Source organism: Theropithecus gelada, chromosome 3 (assembly GCF_003255815.1).
Source record: "Theropithecus gelada isolate Dixy chromosome 3, Tgel_1.0, whole genome shotgun sequence".
NCBI classification, from domain to species: domain Eukaryota; kingdom Metazoa; phylum Chordata; class Mammalia; order Primates; family Cercopithecidae; genus Theropithecus; species Theropithecus gelada.
In genome coordinates, this window is record NC_037670.1 from 65351063 (window position 1) to 65370424 (window position 19362).

A 19362-nucleotide genomic window follows, 5' to 3' on the forward strand; every position below is an offset into this window, starting at 1 on the left:
CTTGCCCTGCTCCCTGCTCCCTGCTCGGGCCTCTTCTCTACTGCGATGACTCACCACTTTACAGGAGCGGGCTGGGCCACTAGTCAGTGGATGCAATTTAGAGACGTCACAAGGGTTTTTCCTCCACATATCTACCTTTTGATTTGCTTTTGTGAATACCACTGCGTAAGGCAGGAACATCCAGAGGGGAGCGCCTGACCTCAGAGCACAGAGTCTGTCCTAGAGGGTTTTTGTCTGTATTTTTTTCAGTGTAATTCCTTAGCACCTACCTGCCAGGAGGAAGGTGAGATGTTTTTTATAACCATGGAAAATCTGCATTCCCTTTCACATTTGGGGTCTCCAACACAATTTGTGAAGACTGGCGTGCCACAGTCCACAGCCACTCTTTTCAGCAAGCTTTGTGCTCTGAACTCTGCCAGTCAGTGTTACTTAGGAGCAGGAAGCCATCGAGAGGGTGAATTTTCTCTCAGCTTCTTCCCTTAACTTGCCAGTTTGTAGAATAATGAGAAGATTTAGAATACTTAGCTTTTCCCAATGCATTTACATAGCCCCCATCACAGGTGACTGTCAAAGAAATTTACTGAACTCCCTCAAATCTGGAAGTTTTTGTAATTATAGTTGGGTCCTGTAAACTTACTGAATCTTCATTGACTTCAGTATTTTCTGATGGATAATGCAATGTATCTGAACACTAAGTTTGAATCCTTGAGGAAGAAACAGGCTAGAAGAGGCTTTTTAAAAGGAAATATTGGCCAGGCGCAGTGCCTCACATCTAATTCCAGAACTTTGGGAGGCCGAGGCAGGTAGATCACTTGAGGTAAGGAGTCCAAGACCAGCTTGGTCAACATGGTGAAACTCCATCCCTCCTAAAAATACAAAAATTAGCCAGGTGTGGTGATGGGTGCCTATAATCCCAGCTACTCAGGAGACTGAGGCAGGAGAATCGCTTGAACCTGGGAAGCAGAGGTTGCAGTGAGCTGAGATTGCGCCACTGCACTCCAGCCTGGGCGACAGAGTGAGACTCCCTTTAAAAAAAAAAAAAAAAAAAAAAAGGAAATATCAACTTGGCCTGAACATGCAGAAAGTATGATGCCCTAGAGATGCCCCAACTCCTGCTGATAAACATGGAAGTCAGGCAGGTCTGAGGGTGGAGCAACTGTGGAGCATGACTGGGCGACTATGGGAAAGCGACTTAACTTCTTTGTGTCTTTACATCCTACTCTGTAAAAGGAGGACACTAGTAGAGCCTCTCCCATGAGACCGCTGAGAGAGGTAAAGGAGTTAAAGGAGTCTGTGTCTGCATGCTGTAAGTGCTCTCTATAGCTTTAATAGAGACTAGTAAGAGTTTCACGTTTCATGCATTCCTCAAGTAATTTTGTGCCAGGCACAATTCTAGAGGCTGGGGATCCAAAGATGAGCAACATTGACTTGAAAGTGAACTATGTCCACTCAGAAAACATTATATTCCTGGAATTGGAAAATACAAATCTCAAAATTATGGACAAAAACCTGAGCAACTTTTGTATCCACTTGGACCTATGTTATGATGTGTTTCTTCATGTGAAGCCGAGAGGGGTCAGTAAGGATGCAAACATCAAGTTCAAATGAAATATGCTCAGGAGGAATGCACTCCATAATTCCCAGACTTCATTCAGTATGTTAAGGACCAGTATATTCCTGGACTTAACTAAAAATGATCATTTTCACCTGCTCTCACATCCTGGTTCTGCCCTTGCTAGCTGAGTTCTCATGACTGTCTCTCCACCACTGTGGCTTCCACAGAGCCCAGCACTCAGTAAATATTTAGTGAACTGGTTAGTGAGCAAAAAGAAGTGGTGGATGATGTATATGGATAGAAAAGGGCAACTAATAAAGTAAGCATGGGAAAATTCTAATAGGTGGCTCTGGAAAGGGTAGCTGAATGCTTCTGAATTATTCTTGTAACTTTCTTAAGTTTAAAATTATTTCCAAGTGAAACGCTTTTAAAAAGAAGCTATTGTGGGCCGGGCACAGTAGCTCATGCCTGTAATCCCAGCACTTTAGGAGGCTGAGGCAGGCGGATCACCTGAGGTCAGGAGTTCGAGACCAGCCTGGCCAACATGGTGAAACCCCGTTTCTACTAAAAATACAAAAAAAATTAGCTGGGCATGGTGGTGGGCACCTGTAATCCCAGCTACTCGGGAGGCTGAGGCAGGAGAATCGCTTGAGCCTGAGAGGCAGAGGTTGCAGTAAGCCGAGATAGCACCATTGCACTCTAGCTTGGGCAACAAGAGTGAAACTCCATCTCAGAAAAAAAAAGAAGCTATTGTATTACTCAAGTAAAGAGATGACAAAATGATAGAGTCATGGCTGTGAGATATGATTTGTTTTAATGGTTCTTACTGTTTTTTCTAAGCTTTTCTATGTTTCTAAGTATGTCTTGGAATTTTTCCCATGATGGACATCACGAGAAAAGCTAATTAAATTTAAAAGAACTAGAAATGGCTTACAAATACTTAATATATTAGAAGTGAGAATAACTTTAAAACCTAAAGAGAGATATTGAAGTAGACAGCCTTGTGAAATGAATTCTCTCTGCTTTCATGGATTATACTAAGTCTTCCTGGGATGACTTCACAAGCAGGAATGTTTCTGTGGCTGCTGATTCATTCCTTCCTGGCAGACATAGCTCCAATGAAGTTGAAATATTATTGTTAATCCCTTTTATTTAGATGTGTGCTAGAATGGCACTCGAGGCACTAAGGATATAAACCAGGGCTTCTGTATGACTGTGAACACATAATTCATTTACTTGAGCCAAATTGTCTCCTAGCAGGGTTCAAGAAACTTGAATTCTCAAGGACTAAAATACACTGTCAGCTGGCTTCTTTTTGAGGTTTCTATTTTCAATTTGGAGTCTTGCAAACTACAATTATTCCTCAAAAGAATATGTAAAATACTGCATTAGTTTGCTAGGGCTGCCATGACAAAGTGCCACAAACAGAAATTTATTCTCTTACAGTCTGGAGGCCAGAAGTCCAAGATCAGGGTGTCAGCAGGGCCATGCTCCCTCTGCAGGCCCTGGCGAATGATCTGTTCTAGGCCTCTCCCAGCTTCCCTTAGCTCCTTGGCTTGTGGCAGTGTAAGTCTCATTTTTACAGGGCATTCTCCCTAGGTGTCCAAATTTTCTCTTTTTATAAGGACACAATCGTATTGGATTAGGACCCACCCTAATGACCTTATCTTAACTTAGTCATCAGCAAAATAAGGTCACATTCACTGGTACCGAGGGTTGGCATTTTAACATCCTTTTTTGTTCTGGAGGAAGAACAATTCAATCCATAACAAATACATTTAAGCAAATGTAAATATTTGAAGACACGTATTACAGTTTTCTATTAACTCCAGCTTTTTGAAAACTTTAATTTTACTCATCTGACAAAAGTAAAACAAAATACTCAAAAAATTAGCAAGCTCTTCTTTTTTACTCCGTATAGATCTTAATTTAGAAATGCTTTTATAAGAATGATGTTTGTATGTTAGTATATGTTGATTATCATTAAAATTATAAAACAAGTAGATTATCTGAGTTCTTTGACTGTGGAAAAGATCAAGTAATAACAAAAGATTATTTTTTTGCCATTTTAAATAGTACTTTTAAACAGAAATACGATTGGGTCTTCCCTAAAATACTATATAGCTATCAATGTATACTCCCTTTGGCTTTCTAAGTTACAGAACGCAGGAATGTAGGCGAGCTTCTGAGGTCAGGAGCTCCTGTTGCCTCCTCCTTGGGTAAGTGACTCATTCTCAAGGGATAAAATCACGTAATAATCCCAAAAACATGCCTCATCTATGTCACCAGCACAACACCTTTAGTAAAGATCGAATCCATTTCCCTAGTGGTTTGGGAGTGCGTGTCTATCTTTGGTAAAATCTAGCACAGCAGTTCCCACTGGTTTTGCACTCTTAGCTATGTCTTGAATAATTTATTACTCAACATATAGTTGAAAGGCTTGACAATTAATTGGTTTTAAGTAGGACCAAGGAGATGAAAAATTAGAGCAGATCCAAGGGTTTCCCTATTACAAAGCCATGTTCACTCAACCAGTATCCCAGTAGGCTTTTCTTGAGTGGAAGACAGAGGATCCAAGTTACAGCTAGCACACATGGGTGTACCAATGTCATCATTCACTACACTGGTGTGGGGATTTATTCTATCTGATCTTCAGAATTCAAGTAAATATAGAATGAGGTTGTACAAATCTCTGGGACTGTAGGAAGGAACTCTTTTCTCATGGTGACCTTCTTCCTGGCTTCTCTTGCTAGTTTAGAATCAATTTAAGTGTTACTGAAATTCTAGCCCTTGTCCTTGAAAAAGTAGAGACCTTAGGAAAGTTTCTGCTGCAACTGTCCTGAGTTGAATAATTTTCCAGAGATTTGTGCTTGCCAGGGCCTCCTTGCAGTCTCTACTTTCATAAGTTACTGCATTTTTTTTGACAAACATCCTGGTCCTGTTGCCAGGCAGGAGTAAGGAAATATGATTATTAAAGTTGAGAAATATGCACTGACCTTTAAAGGACCTACCAACACCCTGCACCCTGCAGAAGTTGAATGTCTTTTTTCAAAAGCTGTGGGTGACATAATTTATAACTCTCATAGGCAGCTGGTTTCTTGGATGGTGGGGCAGAGTGGAGAGGGGAGGAACTGGATGCCTTGCACAGAAGGTGGTTATACCATACTATGCAGCCACAGCAGTCAACACCATGTGGTTCTGACAGAGGGGAAGAGACAAAGATCCTTGGAACAGAATAGATCCCAGAAATAGAGATCCCAGAATGGACTCACACAAATATGCCAGACTCATCTTGACAAAGGTGCTGAAGCAATTCATTGAAGGAAAAATAGCATTTTTTGACAATGTTACTGACGCAATTGAATATCCAAAAGCAAAAGAAAACAAAAAGAACTTGGACCTACACCTCATACCATATACAAAAGTAATTCAAAATGGATCATGAACAATGCTTTATGCAAAACATGAAACTGTCAAATTTGGGGGAGGAAAAAACAGGAGGAAATCAGAAATTGGAACTTTAAAAATTAAAATGTTTTGTTCTGGCAGAGTGCGGTGGCTCATGCCTGTAATCCCAGCACTTTGGGAGGCTGAGGCGGGCGGATCACGAGGTCAGGAACTTGAGACCATCCTGGCTAACACGGTGAAACCCCGTCTCTACTAAAAATACAAAAAATTTAGCCGGGCATGGTGACGGGCGCCTGTAGTCCCAGCTAATTGGGAGGCTAAGGCAGGAGAATGGCGTGAACCCAAGGAGGCGCGGAGCTTGCAGTAAGCCAAGATCATGTCACTGCTCTCCAGCCTGGGCGACAGATCGAAACTCTGTCTCAAAACAAACAAAAAAAAATGTTTTGTTCTGCAAATGACTTTGTTGAGAGGATGGAAAGACAATCCTCTACAGACTGGAGGAAAATATTTGCAGATCACATAGTCAACAAATAACTAGTATCTACAATATATAAAGAAGCCAAGCCTCAGAATTCAACAGTAAAAATGCAAATAATCTAATTAGAAAATGGACAAAAAAAAATGAACAGACATTTCACTGAAGAACATGTACAAATGGCAAACACATGAAAAGATGTGACTATCACTAGCCATTAGGGAAATGAAAATTAAGACCATAATGATATATCACTACATACCTTAGAAAGACTAAAATAAAAAATAGTGACAACACCAAATGCTGGGAAGAATGCAGAGACCACATCACTCATACATGGCTGGTGGGAATGTAAAATGGTACAGCAACTATGGGAAATAGTCTGGCAGTTTCTTATAAAATGAAACATGAAAATTATCGCCCAGAAATTATCTGGATCATAGATCCCAAAGAAGTGAAGACTTAGGTTTACATAAAAACCTGCACATGAATGTTCACAGCAGCTTTATTTGTGACACCTCTGAACTGGAAATAGCTTTCACTGAGTGAATGGTTAAACAAACTGTGGTCCCTTCATATCATGGAATGCTACTAAGCAATGAAGACAAAAAGAGTATTGATCCACACAACCACCTGGGTGAATCTCCAGAGAATTATGCTGAGTGCAAAAAGCCAAACTCAAAAGGTTACATACTGTATTATTTTATTTATATAAGTTTTTTTTTTTTTTTTTTTTTTTATTTTTTTTTTTTTTTTTTTTTTTTTTTAGACAGAGTCTCACTCTGTCACCCAGGCTGGAGTACAGTAGTACAATCTCGACTCACTGCAACCTCCACCTCCCGAGTTAAAGTGATTCTCATGCCTCAGCCTCCCCAAGTAGCTGGGTCTACAGGTGCACAGCACGATGCCTGGCTAATTTTTGTATTTTTAGTAAAGACAGGGTTTCACCATGTTGGCCAGGCTAGTCTCAAACTCCAGACCTCAAGCCATCCACCCACCTCAGCCTCCTAAAATGCGGGATTACAGGCACGAGCCACCGCACCAGGCCAATATAACATTCTTAAAATGACAAAATTATAGACATGGGAAGCAGTTCGTGGTTGCCAGGAGTCAGGAAGGAAGGAAGAAGGCTTAGGTGTGTCTATGAAAGGACAGCAGAAGGGATCTTGGTGATGGAATGTTCTTTACCTTAATTGTATCAATGTCAATATCCTGGCTGGGATATTGTTTTGCAATTTTGCAAGATGTGACCGTTGAGGAAAACCTGGTAAAAGGTACATAGGAGTGTTCTGTATTATGTCTTACAACTGTGTGTGAATCTACAATTATCTCAAAGTAAAAAAAAAAAAAAAAAAAAATTAAACAATAACAAGATTGTTATAGCATACAAAATTACAATAAGTTGAAAATGGTAATAACTTAAAAACCAGTGCAAATATTAATTATTTTTCTAGCAAACAAGAGAATAGTCCAGTCACAAATGTGCATAACAAGTGCTCTTTCTGGACACCTCCTTTCTCCCACCCAGCCCATGGTTTATTCTTCCCCCAAGTATCTTTTATAAATGAAAGCTCCAAAGCATGAAGGCATCTGAGCTCCTGCAGTAGCTGGACATCCTGAATTGCTCAGATTTCTACCTAATGAGATTCTGGCCTCATCTGTGGGCCCCGCACCATATGTTCGCAGTTTCTGCTGGACTAAAACCCAAATAGGGGTGGAGGGAAGAGCCTGTGTCATCTTAGACTCTGTAAAGGTGCAGCCATTCTCAGAAGCTCAAAACATCTGAGTTATTTGGGACAAGAGTAATATGTTTGTATCAGTAACCAAATATCCCCATAGAGAATACTAGCAAGAAATGTGGGTGGAAGAGAATCTGACCAAGACACAGAGATACGGGAGCTGAGCCTGAGTTACAGACCACTCCCACTGATGGTATCATTGAGCTGGCTGACAACTTGCTCCTCAAAACACACCATGTTTCAGCATAATTTAACCACAAAAGGCTCGCCAGCATTTTGAACAGCATCGTATCCCAGACAGAAACTGACAAAGGAGACTGAGTCTGCCAGTGGCTGTAAAAAGCTGTCCACACACACTACCTTGATCATTTGATCTCTGCTCTCAGGTGATGGGGCCTGCTTGATAAAAACCATGCAGCCATCTGACCTATTGGCAAAACGTCTGCCATCAGCAGTGTCTGATTTCTTCCACTTTTGGATCCATATTTGCTGCTTAGCCTAAAAAATAAGTGGGCAGGGCACGGTGGTGTGTTTTTGGCATTCTTCAGAGCAGATAAATGACTTCAGGGAAGGGTAGGAGAGAATATGTTTTCAAAGACTTGAGATTCTCTCCATAGGACAAGAGCTTCTAGTTTAGTTACTAATACAACAACCTGTTAGCTGAACATCGTTTTTTAAAAAGGATATGATTGCCAGTGTCTGTTCTGTGGGCACAATTCTTTCCAGAATAAAAAGTTCTGCCTTGCATTTGAAGTAAGTCCAGTTCAAGAGGAGCACTGCCTTTGAGGTCAGTGGGAAGTCAGTGTCCAAGCCTGTTCCACAGTATGCTGGGTCAGAGAAGACATTCATGTGCTGAAGCTCAGCCCTGAAATTGAAATTCTTATGAGACTAAGAATCGCATACAAGATGAGGATGACTTTTAAAATCATAACTCTCCTATATATCAGTAATACATAGTCTCATTTCAATTGCCCTTATCTCTAGACTGAAACACACTGGAAGTTGGTAAATCACAGGTCAAAGACCTTTCCAGCAGATCAAATACAGGTGCATTATTGTTTGTAAGGGAAAATGTTTTCTTCATCTTCACCTGTCTGTGGGCTATAATACCTCCTTGATGAGCCACCAGGTCTGTATGATCTCCAAGTGACTCACTGGCGTTTCTTTATTCTAATCATGAGTGACTTCAACACCCTATCATTCTTTTGTTTCCGTCTGATGTTGAGCCGTAACCTGCTCTGTAAACTCCACCAGACGGAAGGAATTTTCCCCGGTATCAAAATTAATCATTTAACCACTTCTCTCACATATGTGAGGAAGTGTTGTGTTCTTCCTCCCGCCTTGGCAGCGCTGGTGGTCTTCCTTCCCCACCCTAAGCCCCATCAACCCCCACCGCCACCATCCTCCCATGACGTGGCTTTGAGTCACCTCATCTGCTGGTTGGCTCCTGGTGATTCTCCTCGGGCCTTGTTTGTACTTCTTGTGTCTACTCTTAATGATAAACAATAGTCCAGGAGTACCACGATTAGGAAAAATATGTGCTGTGCTAAATGTTGATGGCTACCAGCATCCATCTCTGTCTCTCCCTCACTGCCCAAGCTTTGTCCAGGCCCCAGCTACTGCCCAGGCACTGAGGCCACCTCTCCTGCAGCTCCGCATAGCCCCTACAGAGAGCAATGTACCCTGCTTCTGAACTTGCTCCTGAAGGCATCAGGCAGACACCTCTTCGCGCTCTTTTTTTTTTTTTTTTTTTTTTTTGAGATGGAGTCTCTCTGTGTCGCCCAGGCTGGAGTGCAGTGGTGCCATCTCTGCTCACTGCAAGCTCCGCCTCACGGTTTTACACCATTCTCCTGCCTCAGCCTCCCGAGTAGCTGGAACTACAGGTGCACACCACCACACCCGCCTTTTTTTTTTTGTATTTTTGGTAGAGACAGGATTTCACTGTGTTAGCCAGGATGGTTTTGATCTCCTGACCTCATGATCCGCCCTCCTCGGCCTCCCAAAGTGCTGAGATTACAGGCGTGAGCCACCACGCCTGACCTCACGCTCTTTTTTCTTTCCCAAGCGTAAGAGATACCTGGAGCAAGGTTAGAAAGAAGCCTTGTGCTGAAGATGGCAGAGCTGCCTTTCTAAGATGGGAACTGTGCCAACTTTCCCTTGCTTATGTGAGAAATAAACCTTGATCCTGTTTTGCTCTGAGGAATCTGGGGGCTCTGTGTTATAGCAGCAGCATGGCTTTTACCAAATAATTTCTCATGCTTCACACTTGCCTTAGAAACTATACTGACACTAATGCAGCCCCCAATTATATTATTATTTATAACCTTTGACAATGGTTTTGACTATAAATAATGTAAAATATGACCCTAATTGACTGAAACTGCAAGGAAATATGTTATCTACAAAACCAGAAGTTGAGAGGTGGGACAGATGCCATCTCTGCATTCTGCTGTGTGCTAGCTTTGCGCTAGCTTTGCCTCAGGATGGAGGACACCCTGCTTGGTTGCAGGATATCTGCTACAGGTCCAGGGATCACATCCAGAGATGAAATGTCCATGGAAGGAAGAGACCATCTCCCTCGGTCTTATCATGAGATATGAGGAAACTTTTTCAGGAAGTCCCCAAGAATATTTTCCCTCAAACTCATTCCTAAATTGATCTTGGTGAAATGGAATTATCATGATTAATTTAGACTAATCATTTGGGATAGTCAGAATTTAAGTGTCAGCCGGGTGCGGTGGGTCACGCCTGTAATCCCAACACTTTGGGAGGCTGAAGTGGACGGATCACTTGAGGCAAGGATTTCCAGACCAGCCTGGCCAACGTGGCAAAACCCCATCTCTGCTAAAAATACAAAAATTAGCCGAACGTGGTGGCTTATGCTTGTAATCCCAGTTACTCGGGAGGCTGAGGCAGGAGAATCAATTGAACCTGGGAGGTGGATGTTGCAGTAAGCCAAGATTACACCACTGCACTCCAGCCTGCGTGACAGAGCAAGACTCCTCAAAAAAAAAAAAAAAAAAAAAATTTAAGTGTCAACCAGTAGGATCTTTGGAGGTCTTAACACCTCCCAACCTGTTCCGTCCTTAAATTTTATTGCTAAGCAATGTCTTTGCTCCTGTACCTTTCTCTCCATAATGGTGCTATTTATTTTGTGGTCATAAATACAGTTCTTAATTATTATTCCTGTTAGACTTCCTATGTTTATCACAGCATTCCAGGTTGAATTGGATTCTGCTAACACTTATGTTCAACCTATCTCCCAGCTTCAAAACTGAATCCTATAATATTTACCAGATACCTACTATGTTCTCAGCACTGGGGTATGAAGAAGAAAATTCCTCAACCATCTCACAATCCAGTAAAAGCAAATGAGCAAACGGGTGTGGAGATGCGCTAGGCTTGGGGCCAGGCTCAGTCAGCTGCTAGAGCAAATCAGGGTGCATCAGAGCTGGAGCTGAGAGACCTGGAGGAGAATTCCTCAAGGGAGAAGCAGCCAGTGACAATGGGGGACCCTGAATTTTGTTTTGTTGTTACTGTTCTTGTAATGTCTTTATCTTATATGAATATCAGGATAATGCTGTCCTCCTAGAATAAATTTGGAAATATTCTCTCTGCTTCAGTTTTCTGGATGGGTTTGACTAGAATCGAAACTATTTCTTTCTTAAATGTTTGATAGAATTCACCAGAGATGCCATCTAGAGTTGAAGTTTTTTATTAGAAACTTTTTAACTATGAATTCAATTTTTAAATAAGTATAGGACTATACAGCTTATCTATTTCTTTTTAAGATAACTTTGGTAATGTATATCATTAAGGAATTTTTCTACTTCATCTCAGTTGTGAAATGTATAGGCATAAAGTTGTTCATAATATTTCCATTTTATCCCTTATCTGTAAGAAGTGTAGTGTTGTCACCTCTCTCATTCCTGATATTGGCAATTTGCGTCTTTGTTGTTGTTGTTGTTGTTGTTCTGATCGTCCTGGCTAGAGGCTTATCAATTTAATTGATCTTCTCAAGGAACTAGCTTTTGGTTTCATTCATATTCTCTATTTTTTTTTTCTGTTCTCTATAGCACTGGTTTCTGCTTTGATTTTTATTATTTATTTATTTATTATTTACTTTCTTCTGTTTACATTGAGTTTAAGTTGTTTTTCTTTTTATAGCCTTTCACATAAAAGCTGAGGTCATTTAAGACCTGTCTTCTTTTAATATAGGCATTTAGTGCTTCAGATTTCTCTCAGAGTACTGTGTTAGTATTCATCCCTGAATGAAAATGGTATGTTTTCATTTTTATTCAGATAAAAATACTTTCTAACTTCCCTTTTGATTTATTCTTTGATTCATGGGTGATTTAGAAGTATATTATTTAGTTTGTATGTATTTTGAGATTTTCCTGATGTCTTTATGTAACTGATTTCTAATTTTAATCTGTTGTGGTCAGAGAACATCCTGTGTCTTGAATCATTTGAATGTTATTGAAGCTTGTTTTGATGGCCCAAAACATGATCTAAGTTGGCAAATGTTTCCTTTGAACTTTAAAAGATTTGTATTCTGCTGTTGCTGAATGAAGTGCTCTGTAAATGTCACCTTGATCAAGTTAGCTGATGGTGGTATTCAGGTCTGCCCGGCACTTGCTGCCTTTCTGCCTACTTGTCCCGTCAATCACTGAGAGAGTCAATCACATTCTGTAAGTGTGGCTTTGCTCATTTCTCTTGCAATTCTCTTGGTTTTTGCTTCACATCACATTATCTTCATTCTCTGTATATAAAGTGTCTTCTTTCTCTGGCTGCTTTTAAAATTTTCTCTTTGTCTCTTTTTGGGCAGTTTGATTATGATGTGTCTTGGTGTCTTAGTTGTCTTCATGTTTATGGTATGTGGCTTTTGCTGAGCTTCTTGGATCTGGGGGTTTATAGTTTTCATCAAGATCAGAAAACTCACTTTCACTGGCTTCAACTGCAAGTGTATTAAGCCACTTAAAGCTGTCCCACAGCTTCACTGGTGTTCTTTTTATTTAAAACATCTTTTTTTCTCCCCGTGTTTCATTTTAAATATTTTAAATTGCTGTATCAAGGTCGCGAGTCTTTTGCAATGTCTGACCTTCCCTGAATCCCATGCAGCATATTTTTCTCACACATTGCAGTTTTCGTCTCTGAAAGTTTTGTTTTTTAAAACATATCTTCCATATCTCTACTTAATGTTTTGAATATATGAAATATAGTTACAACCTCACAATATTTATGCTGAGTGAAAGAAGCCAGACCAAAAAGAGTACCTACACAATGCTGCCATTCATAGAAAACTCTAGGAAATGCAAAAGTAATAGAGAGTGACAGAAAGCAGATCCTGGCTGTCTGAGGGTGAGGGTGGGACTGGGCAAGAGGGAGGCATGACAAAGAGGCCTGAGGCAACTTGGGGTGATGATCTTGATTATAGTGATGGTTTTACAGTTATATATATGTGTGTTATATATATACATATACAAAACACACACATATATATACACACACATATATACACACACACGCATATATCACATGATATATTTTAAGTGTGTGCAGTTTACTATCTGTCAAATATATATATGATATGTATATACATTATTTTCATTTATTTATTTATTTATTTATTTTAAGATGGAGTCTCACTCTGTTGCCCAGGCTGGAGTGCAGTGGCTCCATCTCGGCTCACTGCAACCTCCACCTCCCGGGTTCAAGTGATTCTCCTGCCTCAGCCTCCTGAGTAGCTGGGACTACAGGTGCCCACACCATTCCTGGCTATTTTTTGTTTTTTTTTTAAGTAGAGATGGAGTTTCACCATATTGGCCAAGGGGTCTCGATCTCCTGACCTTGTGACCCACCCGCCTCGGCCTCCCAAAGTGCTGGGATTACAGGCATCAGCCACTGCGCCCAGCCCGTCAAATATATTTCAATAAAGCTGTTTAAAAAATAGTAATCCTGAGCAAGCTTGTTGGCTGTCATTCCTTTTCCTCGCCCAGAGACATTCATCCATCTCTAAGGAAGAACAAGGGCCATAAGGCAAAACTAGAAGAGCAGTCTTAAGACCGCAGTGCACCCACACACTTGCCCTGGGGTCCTTGTCACCCTCTCTCTGCCATCCCACATGGCTCTCAGCGGTGGTGACTGTGCAGAGGGGCAGCAGAGACTGGTGCCTGCTTGACCACCAGCACAGCAAATAGCTGCTCACCTGTCCAGTTATTTTCTTAGGAAAAAAAACTTAAAAAGCCCTGCAAGATCAGGCAGAATGCATTTTGAAGCTGGGACTTTGATAATTATTGTTAACCCGTTTATGCCTGAGGTTGCAGTTTTTTGAATTTTTGCAGTCAGATTTTGGTGATGACCTTGAGCAATAGGATGTAAACAACTCCCACATGCTTGCGTTCCAGTAATGGAACGCTAAGCGTCAATTTAAGTTGCCCTCCAGAAGTATTTTTTCAGTTTACTCTCTCACCAGCAAGGAGGGAGGTTTCTTTCCCCCCAAAAACAGTGGCTCATCCTGGGGATCCTCTTTCCTTTATGTCTTAGACTGATGTGATAAATTACTATTTACCTCATTGCTGAAATTCACATTTCTTTGGTTAGTGAAGTTTAGTATTTTTATATATGTTTGCTGTCCTTCACATATATAAATACGCCTATATATAAAAAATATAATATATTAATATATATAGTCTGTTCATTTATGTGGCCTAGCTTTCAACTGGAATATTTAGCCTTTTGTCTGATTTTGCAATACCCTTTAAAATAAGAATGTAAACTTGTTAAATAGTCTATTTTTTACTTTTAATTTTTTATATTGGCAGCTAACAAATTTTATGTATATGTATACACACATATATATGTGTATGTGTATATTATATATGTAGTAAGAGTGAGTACATCGACACTTACCTGGAAATCATGATTTTTAAGTGAAATAACATATAACAAAACTAACTTTTCTCCTCATCAGGATTATAACAAAACAACATTGAACAAAGCAATGCTGTTTGAGGAGCTGGTGTATGTTGTTTTATATGTATTATTTAAATTAGTACTTTCCATAAGTCAGGCACTGTTCTAAATTCTTCAGAAGTATTAATGACTTTAATCATCATGACAACCCTGTGGACTATATTTTATTATTAGCTCCGTTGAAGATTGAGCAAAATGAGACCCCAAGAGGGAGGATAATGTGTCCTAGGTCACACAGCTATGAACAGGCGAGGCTTCTATTGAACCCAGGCACACAAGCTCTAGAATCCAGCTCTGAACCACTACGCTATCTTGTCTCTCAAGGACAGACCTTCCGTTCTGATTTTATAGATGTCTCAAACCTTATCCATAACCGGTGTCACTTTCCAGCTTTCACCATTGGGATTACGCTTCATAGAACCTTTTTTCATCCCAATGCCGTATAAATACTGAATTATTTTTTTCTTCTGCTACTTATATCAGGTTGATTTGGAATTTGTTTCAGTATGTTTTTCATTTTTTCTTTTTAGACAGCAGACATCAAGGACTTCTGAGGAGCCCGGTACCTTGCATAGGCACTACGGACCCTGTTTTGCTTGACCCACCCAGCAGCCAATTTTAGCAGACATCCTGGTTCTGTAGGTGAGAAGAATTGAGATACGAAGAAGTTTTGTTAATTTTTCCAGTTCATGTGACAAGTAAATGGGAAACCAGGATGAAAATCAAGGTTTATCTGTCATCAGACTGTTACTCATAATCACCATTCAGAGAGCTCAGATGTGGGACACGATTCTAACTCCAGCCTTCTCCCAAATGGTTCATTTGCCAGTTTCCCTAGAGTTACGTATTGTCTTATTTGTTTGTTTTACTGAATCTGAATATTAAAAGCCTTGTATCTTGTGAAATTTCTTTTAGGTCTAATAAAAGTGATGAAAGAGACCAGGATAACATTCTAATAATTAAATAAGATTTTTGAAATAAAGTCCTTATTTTGTAAATTTAATAATTGAATCTTGCTAGATTAATAACTCATTTTTCCTGATGTACTAATTCAATATAAAATGGTTATTCAAACTGAACTTTGAAGTCATCTGGGCTGCTGTTTTTGAATCCATTTAAAAACCTACATGCTCAGATCAGAATTTGCTAAGGAGATTATTAAGTTTGGAGTGCATGCTATATTTTTGGATTCTAAATAGTTTCAAAATGCCTGGTTTGGCGTGCGTATCAGTGACGTGGGTAGAAGTGGATGAATGGGATGGAGGTGCCTCCAGCGTCATGGAAACACACCGTGCTGTGGCCTCCCCGTGGGCCTGGGGCTGCACACTGGGAAAGGACAGGGGGAGAGTGTCTGACAAACAGACCTGGGAAAGATTTTCAGTGTAATCATTTATTATGTAGAAACCGAGCAAGGTGCACAGTCATCTTAATCCACAACTACCTCATGGGCAAAATGGGAGTATAATGGAACCCACCTCAAAGAGTTTGTTTAAAGCATGTAGCACAGTGCCTGATGGCACATGGCATCTCTGTCTCATTGATTTGACTGAAGCTAATACGAATTCTCTGTGTGCGTTTATGTATTTGAGAATGTACAGGTCTCCTCAGGGAGTAAATTGTATGATTGGCAGGCTAACTCATTTGGGGGATGTTGCCCCAGTTCCACGTTGACGGACAGTGAGAGCTCATCCAGACTGGAGACCTCTGTATGAGCCAGGACTGCCAGGTGGGTGGGTGGCTTGGAGAAGACTCCTCCCTTCCCCAGTGAAGTAATAAGGCATCACAGGCCGGGCGCGGTGGCTCACGCCTGTAATCCCAGCACTTTAGGGGGCCAAGATGGGTGGATCACGAGGTCAGGAGATCGAGACCATCCTGGCTAACACGGTGAAACCCCATCTCCACTAAAAAATACAAAAAAAAAATTAGCAGGGTGTGGTAGCAGGTGCCTGTAGTCCCAGCTACTTAGGAGGCTGAGGCAGGAGAATGGGGGGAACCCGGGAGGCAGAGCTTGCAGTGAGCCGTGATTGCACCACTGCACTCCAGACTGGGCAACAGAGCAAGACTCCATCTCAAAAATAAATAAATAAATAAATAAATAAATAAATAAATAAATAAGGCATCACAACATACATCTTCATCCAGTGATATCTTGTTTCATTCCATCAGCTATGCTTTGACAGACTCTTTTCGTGTATTTTTTCATTCCAAATACTTTCATGGAGCACTCACCATGTTCAAAGAGCTTTGAAAAATATAAAGAAAGCAAGACCCATGCCCTTTTTACAGGTAGCTGTTTCAGGAGGGGAGGCGGTAAGGCCAGCAGTGAGTTCTGTGTGGGAGGATAGAACCAATCCCAACAGAGGCAACACTGGCGGGCTGCTGCCTTTCCCATAGCACACAGGACGCAGGTTGACAGGGTTAAGCACGCCTGAGGAGCCTCATGAGCGGCTCTTCTCACATGCCCTGGTGGCCTGGATGAGGAGGTGATGTATCATGGAGATCAGACAGTCTTAAAATGAGGCTGCGTTACAGGATGAGCCACTGTGAGAACCTTTGGGATAACTTTCACTTCTGTATACCTTAGGCCCACAATGGTGATGGTAATGAACATGGTGACAGCGTCACATATGGGAGGTTACCTGAGCAAGGCACCCTGCTAGGCTGCAGCATCAAGTTACCACAAACTTAGTGTTTAAAACAACACTAATGTATCATCTTACAGTTCTGTAGGCCAGAAGTCTGAATGAGTCTCACTGAACAAAAATCAAGCTGCCATGAGGGCAATGTTCCTTCTGGAAGCTCTAGGGCAGAGTCCATTTCTCTGCATTTTCTGGCCTCCAGAGGCCGCCTGCAATTCTTGGCTCATGGCCCCTTCCTCCATCTTCAAGGCCAGCAATGGTAGGTTGAGTTCTTCTTACATCCCATCGCTCTGACACCAACTCTTGCCTCCTGCCTCCACTAATAAGGACCCTTGTGGTTACACTGGGCCCGCTGGATAATCTAGAATAATCCCTCATCTCACGGTGGCTGACGAGCAGCCTTAATTCCATCTTCAGCCTTATCCCCTTTGTTATGTAGGAAACATAAGTGCCGAGGGTCAGGCAGTGGAGGTTTGGGAGGAGCGATTGTCCTGCCTCCCACAGAAGCCTCCCTCTTTTACAAGAGCTCTTCGGGGCACAGCTTTTACTAACCCCATTTCACAAGAAACAGAGGCTAAAGAGGGCAAGTAGCTGCTATGGAAAGGGAAATGCCATTATGTGCCAGTGCATCTTCTAAGGGCGACCACTTCAGCTCATTCGCTCTTCACCACATCATCCATTTCACAGATGAGTAAACTGAGGTCCAAGGGTGGTTAAGCACCTTGCCCAAGGTCACACAGGGAGTAAGTGACTGGCTGACTCTCCAATCCACAGTCCATGTGAGTCCTTAGTAGGGCAAGTGGACCTTGGAGAAGGTTCTGTAGGGGGACATGATTAGGGAACCAACCCAAGGGGGTAGGCGTGAAAGGAACTGTCAAACCAAACCTAGAGAAATGGGGGTGTTATTGTATCAATTGCTGCATTTGTCCTCATGGGTCACGTTGATTTCTAGCAATGGTTGGGAATGACAGGTCACCCTGGCCATTTCAGAACTTTGGAATGTCACACATTTTTAGCAAGTAAAGTTGCATAGAGGTGGTAGAGGGGCTGAATGCATGTTTTTATACAGTTTGGGGCTCACATTGGGCTCAGAGAAACTGAGTTAATATGCAACTTCACAAAATAAACACAATTAACATTTTCCCTTAGGCATGAGAGGAGTTCATGAGATTGTTTGTACTAAGGTGATTTGTTAACTGTGAAATTCTGCACAACCGCTTTGTTTTTTCACCACACATCCAGGTCTTAGCAGCTCCTTGCTGTCAGAGCCTGCTCAGAAGGGAGTGGCCTGGCCTCCAACCAGTGACAGCCAAATTCCTTCTGAAATCTATCCACTCTGTGCCTGCTCTGAGTGTGCTTCTCCCATGGGCATTTCTCCACTTCTTTGAGAAACTGTTATTTCCTCAAAAGGGTCTTTCTTTCCATCCCATTGTGTAGAATATGTAATTAAATTCTATTCTTGCTGAACTTAGCTGTGTGACCCACCAGGGTGCAGCCAGCCGATGCCACTGGGCTCCCTCCATCCAGTTTTAACCTTCACCCTGAGAGTTCTCGTCCTTTAGACCTGGGATCCTGTTTCCACACCACAGGGAGAGGAATGAGAAAAACAGGGACATTTTCTGGGAATCTGGTTGTACAGTCACATATAAGACAAGTGGAAAAATTGCTTAAGGCTTTATTTTTGTTTTTATAAAAAACACTTTCATTGTGAATGGGAGTGAGTTCTGTTTTTCTATTTCCCTTTCTACCTGGCCTCTCTCCATTAAAAAGACTAAATCAAGACAGTATATAAAGAAGAATGTCCAGACTACACGGTAGTTAATAAAAAGTCATGGAAAGAAAAGCAAATGACCCCAGGAGGAAAATTAATCATGAAGTTAAGCTGCTGATGGCCAAGATGAAGAAAAGACTGTGGCAGACACAGCCCTTGCTGTCAGAGAGCTTTCCAGTGGAAAACACACGCTGTCTGCCGTCACACCATTGGGCATGCACCCCTAGGCGCCGCCCAGGCTGCTCGGAACACTGCAGCGAATGAACAAATGTGGATTTCGGAGCTCACAGTCCAGCATTAATTTTGAAAAGGAGTTTCTCACATGACACCTTGTAGAAAGAACTCTGAACAAAATTTCAGGAAACTGATGTTTTCTGGAACTGATTCTCTTACCACAATGTGACCAATTAGATATACAAAAGGTAAAACGATAACTTTAAAACAGACTATCACTGAAAATTTTAAATAACTGAAAAAACTCATGAATTACAGAGAAAAATTACAATGCAAACTAAATTATATGATGCATCTCAATCAGTATTTAGAAGGAAAATTATATTTTAAATGTATTTATTTAAAACCAGGAAAGTTTAAAAATAAATAACTTAATATGCAACTCAAGAACTTAGAGGAAGATAAATTGAATAAACATAAAAAACATAGGAATATGGCCAGCATGGTGGCTCAGGCCTGTAATCCCAGCACTTTGGGAGGCCGAGGCAAGTGGATCACCTGAGGTCAGGAGTTCGAGACCAGCCTGGCCAACATGGCAAAACTCCGTCTCTACCAAAAATACAAAA